Genomic DNA, 8,417 nt, shown 5'->3' on the forward strand with positions numbered 1-8,417 from the left:
TTTTTTTTTTTTTTTTTTGGATTTTTAGTATAGACAGGGTTTCACCAAGTTGGCCAGGCTGATCTCAAACTGCTGACCTCAGGTGATCCACCCACCTCGGCCTCCCAAAGTGCTGGGATTACAGATGTGAGCCACCATGCCCAACCAAACAAAATAAATTTAACAGAGTTTAATCAAGCAAAAAGTTTTTCACTAATTTTGCAGTCTGGTGAGCCAGAGTAGGCTCAGAGAAAACTCCCAAGCAGTCACACTGTTGGAGGCATTTAAACTGGAACAATTTCACTATGAGTAGGGGATGGGTAAAATAACGCTGAGACCTGTTGGACTGCATTCACAAAAAGTCAGGCATTCTTAGTCATAGGATGAGATAGGAGTTCAATAGGTTTGGGATCACAAAATACAGAAAAGAGACCCAATTGATAAAACAGAATGCAATAAAAAAGCCAGACATAATCCATCAAATTCAAGATGGTAATGAAAGTGACCTCTGGTCATCCTCACTGCTGATTATACATTGATTACAATGCATTAGCATGTTAGAAGAAACTCCCACTGGTGCCATGACAGTTTACAAATGCCATGGAAATGTCCAGAAGTTAAACTACATAGTCTAAAGGGGGGAAGAACTGTCATTTCTGGAAATTGCTCACTCCAGTCATGGAAAACTCATAAATATTTCACCTCTTGTTTAGCATATAATCAATAAATAACTATAAGTATACTCAATCAAGCTGTCCATGCCACTGTTGTGTCTATAGGCAGCCACTCTTTTACTTCTTCACTTTCTCAATAAACTTGCTTTTACTTTATAGACTTGCCCTAAATTCTTTGTTTGTTTGTTTGTTTGTTTGTTTGTTTTTGAGATGGAGTCTCGCTCTGTCGCCCAGGCTGGATTGCAGTGCCATGATCTCAGCTCACTGCAACCTCTACCTCCTGGGTTCAAGTGATTCTCCTGCCTCAGCCTCCTGAGTCACTGGGAGTACAGGTGTGCGCCACCACGCCCAGCTAATTTTTGTATTTTTAGTAGAAACGGGGTTTCTCCATGTTGGCCAGGATAGTCTCGATCTCTTGACCTTGTGATCCACCTGCCTCAGCATCTCAAAGTGCTGGGATTGGAGGCGTGAGCCACTGTGCCTGGCTGACTCACCCTAAATGCTTTTATGTGTGAGATTCAAGAACGCTCTCTTGAGGTTTGGATTGTGATCCTATTGTGGGACGCAGAGGACGAGAGAGACTAGTACAGGTGAGTAAAGGAGGATATTTATTTTAAGGTACCCACTGGCTCAGTGGATTCACATCTAAAAAGCTGAGCCTTCAACAAAGATAGAGCAGGGTTTTTATAAGTGGGCTTACAGAGCAAAACAAAAGCTGTTAATCATATATGTGTAACTTGTGGCCTTGCAGAGCTGCTGGCCTTGTAGCTGCATCAAAAGAAAAACAAGAACTGGCTAAATGCAGACATTTGTAAAACATAATCATGCTTAAGAGGCAAAGGAAAGGAGTAACAGTAAGGGAATTTGTCTTTTTTTTTTTTTTTCCCCTTCAACCTTGCTCTGGAGTGAGGGGGGCACCTGGAGCCTATTCCTTTGACCTTGGCTTTTCGGATAGTGTTATCTTATAACTGTCCTTGAAGCGAGCTGCTAAGCAGAGGAACACTTGTTTCTTTTTCTTTTTAACCCTTAACTACAATCCCTTTCTGGTCACAACATAATGGACGAATATTTATGCACAGATAAAAAACCTGAAGTACAGGAAAGAAAAGTGAGTTACAGAAACAGTGATTAATTACAGTTTGGCATTTGCTTTATTTAGACATGAATTAAGCAGTTGTTCTCTTTTGATTGGCCAAAATTTGATAACTGACCCAAAACTAGGTTACGGTTTATTTACATTTTCAGCTGGGTTTCAGTTGACCGTGTATGAAGAAACCCTCAGGCTCAATTCAAAACACATAAAAAGGCAGATTTAGGTTAAACTTTATTTAACAAAACAGATTTCATATGTCTGCAAATGCTTTTCATCCTTTTTGATATTTGGAGGCTATTTATGATTTTCATTGCTGACTAAAACTACTGGGCCTGAAACAAACTCTAACCTTGATTTGAAGTGACTTATAGACAAATCTGCTAACAGGACATTTTATTCTGCTGAAATGTAGAAAAATAGCTGAGTACATCCGAAGTTGTCCTTTGATTTTTAAAATAACAGAGCTGCTTTTTAAGATTCTAAAGTCAGAAGAAGCCATGAGGCAATTCTCAGCAGCACATATGAAAATCACACACAGTGAATGCATCCTTCACTCTGAACCAATTGTTTTCTCCCCAGTCTGCGTGTAAAAATCACCTGGGGGAGGGCCTTTAAAACTCTTCCCAATTCAAGTCGACACACCCCAATTAAATCAGAATTCCTGGAGTGGAACCCGGGCAACAGTATGGTTTAAATCTTTCAAGGTGATGACAGAGTACAGCCAAGCTCAAAGCCACTGCTTTCAACCAACACTTTTTAGATCACCTACTTGCCAATTATTTCTCAAATAAATAAAAAATTGTTTGCCACTAAATCATGGCCTTTCAGTCTTACCAGTATTATCAAATTACTATTTTTTTCAGAACCAACCTTGCTATTGGTTCTGTTCCCGATTCAACCTGGTTCCATAGATACTGCACCTTATGTGGAGGACACTGTGCAAGGTGCTGTGGCACTGATGATTATTACTGTGAGGAAAACATTTCCTTAAATTAAAAAAAGCTGCATTTCCACAAAACAAAAAACATTACATGTACCAAATTAAGAAAGAAAAATACCTATCACTCACCCAAAGGTTAGAGCTTTAATATTCCCTTTGAATATTAACATCTGTATGATTATGTCCTGAGTGAGTGTGTTCCACCAGAAAACAAAACAAAACAAAAAACTAAAATCCTGCCATTATTCTGAGATACTGATTTAGCATTTGTGTACAAATATGTACTATTTAATTTTTTTTTTTTTTTTTTTTTTGAGACAGAGTCTCACTCTGTCTCCCAGGCTGGAGTGCAGTGGCCTGATCTCGGCTCACTACAACCTCCGTCTCCCAGGTTCAAGCGATTCTCCTGCCTCAGCCTCCTGAGTAGCTGGGACTAAAGGCGTCCGCCACCACCCCCGGCTAAGTTTTGTATTTTTAGTAGAGACGGTGTTTCACCATATTGGCCAGGCTGGTCTCGAACTCCTGACCTTGTGATCCGCTCACCTCGGCCTCCCAAAGTGCTGGGATTACAGGCGTGAGCCACTGTGCCCGGCCTAATTTTTTTATTAACATGTAGCATACAGAACTACATGCACAAAGCATTTATTCATGTAAAGCTCAATCAATTGTTACCAAAAACACACTTGTGTAATCAAAAAATAAAACTAGGCCCGGTGCAGTGGGTCACTCCTGTAATCTTTGTATTTTGGAAGGCCGAGGCCTGCAGATTGCTTGAGCTCAGGAGTTTAAGACCAGCCTGGGCACCATGGTGACACCCTGTCTCTTCTAAAATAAAATACCAAAAAACAACCAGGCATGGTGGTGCACACTTGTGGTCCCAGCTCCTTGAGAAACTGAGGTGGGAGGATCATTTGAACCTGATTGGTGGAGGTTGCAGTGAGCCAAAATCACACCCCTGCACTCTATTCTGTGTGAAAGAGTGAGACTTTGTCTCAAAATGAAATAAAACTAGACTCATCCATGCCCCAACAATTGCCTTATCCTTTCTTCTCCAACAATAGCCATAATCTTATGAGCTAACATTATAGATTAATTTTGTGTTTTATTACAGAAAATTTTTAACATGTGCAAAACAAACAAAACACATATTGTTGAGGCTTCGTGACAACCACAATAGACTTGTCATGAAGCCACAGCAACAACTAATCTTGTGCGATTCTGGTGTCATCCACACTTCTCTACTTCAGTCAGCCCTGGTCAACCCATTAGCCACCCTACATTATTTACTTCAGTTTTGTTTTATTTGTGAGGTCAAATGTGCATACACTGAAAGGCACAAATCCTAACTGAAAAATTTTGGGCCGGGCGCGGTGGCTCAAGCCTGTAATCCCAGCACTTTGGGAAGCCGAGACGGGCGGATCACGAGGTCAGGAGATTGAGACCATCCTGGCTAATACGGTGAAACCCTGTCTCTACTTAAAAATACAAAAAACTAGCTGGGCGACGAGGCGGGCGCCTGTAGTCCCAGCTACTCCGGAGGCTGAGGCAGGAGAATGGCGTAAACCCGGAGGCGGAGCTTGTAGTGAGCTGAGATCCGGCCACTGCACTCCAGTGGATGGCATAGCAAGACTCCGTCTCAAAAAAAAAAAAAAAAAAAAAAATTTGACAGATAAATACACTCATATAACCTTCATATCTTTTAAGAATGAACTGAACTTTGTTCTATTCTAGTGATAGAATATAAAAATAGAATGAAGAATTTTTTTTCATTCTCAGATAATTCCTTCAGGTCTTTCAGACAATTTTGTTGTCACCAGAGGCTATTTTCTCAGTGATTTTTTGTTTGTTTGGTTTACCATTGGTTCATTTTGCCTGACATCATACAATATGTAGTATTTTATTTTAAGCTTGTCTCATTTAGCAGGTTTATGAGATTCATCCAGCATATTTGCTTCAGTAGCTTGTTTCTTTCTATGACTGAGTAGCATTCTCTTGTATGAATGAGTTACAATTTTTCCATCCATTTTCCTAGAGATGGACATTTGAGTTTTTTCCTGCTTTAAGCTATTATGACCAAAAGGTTTATAAACATTACTGTGTAAATACTTTTTACAATGTAATTTTATTCCTTTATTAGCATTTAAGTGACACCTCTACTTTTTAAAATGGTTTCTCCAGGTATTACAATATGCATCTTTAACATATCACAATCTACCTTGAGTTAATACTGTACTATTTTAATAAATGTAATATATGAAGGCCTTGTTGTTAAAAAGTTTGAATTACCGCCTTCTATTTTTTGTGCTATTTATAAATTTTATGTCTATGCATTATATATATCACAATACTGGGTTGTAACATTTATTAAATATTCATAAGTCTTATAAAGAAATTAAGAGAAAATGATGCTTATAAATATTTAGAGGCAAATATTTTGAGGCTATGTAAATACACTGTTTTTCTTTTAAATTTACCTACAATTTGTGCATTCTTCAGTACATCTTGTCTACAGTAATTATTATTGTTGTGTCCTAGTTGTGATTTTCTACTTTGCGTTACCCATCTACATTAATTAGTACTTGGAATTCTATAGAAAAGATTTTCTTTCTATCTCTCTTTTTTTCTATTTGTTTATTTTTTCTAGACCTGTATGGACTTATGAATATTTCTTTTATTCTCAGGGTTATAATCCAATCCTATGATTATTTATTTTGTTTCTCACACTATTCCAGCTTGGGCTGCTTGAAAGTCTTTCAGGTTGACTTCCTCTGACATGTCTTTTTCTGTTGTTCATAAAGCACTTTTTTAACTTTCTGGCTTCAGAAGATACTCTACCTTAACCTGAATGTTCTATTCCACTGCTAGAATTATCTAATTTTTCAAATAGTCTTGCTTCCTTTTATTAGCGAATAGTACTTAGAAACCATGATATAAGAGCTAAGTGTGCTCATTAATACTGGGATGTGACTGCTTCTGAAACCTCTCAGCAGACAGAGTTTGAAAATTTACATATTAGCATAGATTCTTATAGGAACACCTCTCCTTTCTTTCTCTCTCTCTCTCTCTGTCTCCCTCTCTCTCAATTGACGTATTATGAGACATGCATTTATCTAAATATTCCCAACTCTGGTCCAGCAACACAGGGTTTGTTCTAGAACTCTCCTCCCCTTTTTTTTTTTAACTTCAGAGAGAAGCTGGAAGTAATGACCTTATGTATAGTGTGTGTATACACACACACAAAGACACGTACACAAATACACACACATATACAATAACAGAAAGATTAGTCTTAAAAATTGCTAATCCAGGCCGGGCGCGGTGGCTCAAGTCTGTAATCTCAGCACTTTGGGAGGCCGAGACAGGCAGATCACGAGGTCAGGAGATCGAGACCATCCTGGCTAACACGGTGAAACCCCATCTCTACTAAAAAACACAAAAAACTAGCCGGGCGAGGTGGTGGGCACTTGTAGTCCCAGCTACTCGGGAGGCTGAGGCATGAGAATGGCATGAACCCAGGAGGCGGAGCTTGCAGTGAGCTGAGATCCTGCCACTGCACTCCAGCCTGGGCGGCAGAGCGAGACTCCGTCTCAAAAAAAAAAAAAAAAAAAATTGCTAATCCATATTCTTAAAAACAAACAATACTAACCAGAATACAATGTTTGTGTTCAGTTCTTGAGTCTTGTGGTATTCAATTAAAACACTGTTTTTCAAAGTGATATACATCAAGACCTTTCATTCCAATCTTCTTCAATAGTGTTAGGTTAGATAATACATTTTTAGTAAGGTTAAACTCTATTTTTTACTGCTTGCATTTTATCAGAATTTCCTCAAAATCATGTTTTTTTTTTTTTTTTTTTTTTAATTTGCTGAAAGGAAAATTTATTCTTCATGGTGTACAGTTGCACGAAGTTTGACAATAGTCTAGAGTCATGTCCTCATCTCCACAGTACCACACAGAACTCTTTCATTACCCCAAAAATCATCTAATGCTTCCCATTCGTAGTTAACTTCTGCCCTCATCTATACTTTGGCACCAGTGATTATTCTTTAGTTGTTGTTGTCTTCTCCCTCCTCCTCTCCCTCCTCCTTCTCCTCCTTCCTTCTTGCTTCATCCTTCTTTCTTCATCTCCTCCTCCTCCTCCTGTAGGGAGGTCTTGCTATGCTTCCAGGCTGGTGTCAAAATCCCGGGCTCAAACAGTCCTCTCACCTCAGCACCCCAAAGTGCTGAGATTAGACTTGAGCCATCAAGCCTGGCCTGATTATTATCAATGCCTGTAATTTCTTTTTCTACAATGCCATAAAATTGAATCTTATAATATGTAGCCTTTTGGATCTTCCTTTCTTCACTTAAAGAAATGCATTTGACTCCTTCATACCATGATGTGAATCAATAGTTTCTTTTTGTTGACAACTGGGATTCTATTGTATGGATAAACCACAGTTTGTTTATTCATTCACCTGCAGAAAAGTATCTGCTTTACATTTAGCTTTTTGCAATTACAAATAATGTAGACAATAAACATCCTAGGTCATTACTAAATAATAAACACTCCTAGGTCATTACTAAAGCAAATAGGCAACTAATGTTATGAAGGTTTTCATTTTAACATTAGTTTTCTATTTGCCTTAGTAATGATCTAGGAATAGAATATTTTGGTAACCTAATAAATGTATGTTTAACTTTATAATAAACCACTGAACTGTTTTTCAAAGTTATTGCAGGAGTTTATATTTCTAGTTCTAGTTGCTCCAAGTCCTTGCCAGGACTAAGTCTTTGCAATTTTTCTCTGCATGGTTGTCATTCTCATGATTGTGTGCTATTTCATTGTGTTTTATGCTTTATTTTTTTTCCATTAATATTGGGAAGCCCAAAATATATAATCAATGTAGGAAGAAATGTATAGAATACCCTGGGGTAAGCCTTGGATTCTGGAAACTGACTTCTAGAAGTCTGCTATGCAATTAGCGCTTTGCAGACATTAAACAAATACTTTATAGCTTATTTTCTTTCTGTGGTTCTCTCTCTCTCTCTCTCTCTCTCTCTCTCTCTCTTTTTTCGAGATAGTTTCTCTCTGTCACCCAGGTTGGAGTGCAGTAGCATAATCGCAGTTCACTGCATCTTCACTATCTGTGCTCAAGCTATTCTGTTACCTCGGTCTTCTGAGACTGGGAGCTTTCCGCGGACGGAGTGGCAGGTGCCGCGCAGGGGGTGGCCATGGTGGAGGGGGCATTCCTGTTGGGCGTCCTGTCTCTCCGGTTACCACCTCTTTCCCCCAGTCCGCCGGGGGCTCGTCCCGGGCTGAAACGGGGTTTGGGGAGGGTGGTGGGGTTTGCTGAGTTGCGGGCGTCGGAGAGTTGTGGCCCTGCGGCCCCTGTTCCAGGGGTGGCCATGCGGACTTGGGGGTGGCCGTCGGGTCCGCAGCAGGAGGTGGGCGGGGCAGGCCTGGCGCCTTTCCTCCTCTTTCCGCCACCCGGGAGACCAGGCGACCGCGGGGGAGAGGTGAAAAGGAAGGTCAGAGGACTCAGACTCAGGCCGCAAGCGCCACACTTGGCCTCTTCCCGTGACGGCCGCGTTGACCAGATGTCGGCCTCGACCCTTGGCCTTAGCCACCAGCCTGAAAGGTTTAAGGTCGACCAGGTGGCTGTAGCCAGCGGCAGCACCACATATGTCCAGCACAGGGCGAGATTCTGGCTCACTGCCGCCTCCGCCTTGCAGGCTCGCCCCGGTGAT

The 8,417-nt window shown here is 40.3% G+C and overlaps 1 pseudogene; it reads right to left on the minus strand.

The window, feature by feature from the left end:
• Positions 1 to 8,077, minus strand: part of LOC111535128 — a 34,199-nt pseudogene extending 26,122 nt beyond the window's left edge.
• Positions 8,078 to 8,417: the final 340 nt, after the last annotated feature.

Source organism: Piliocolobus tephrosceles, chromosome 21 (genome assembly GCF_002776525.5).
Source record: "Piliocolobus tephrosceles isolate RC106 chromosome 21, ASM277652v3, whole genome shotgun sequence".
NCBI classification, from domain to species: domain Eukaryota; kingdom Metazoa; phylum Chordata; class Mammalia; order Primates; family Cercopithecidae; genus Piliocolobus; species Piliocolobus tephrosceles.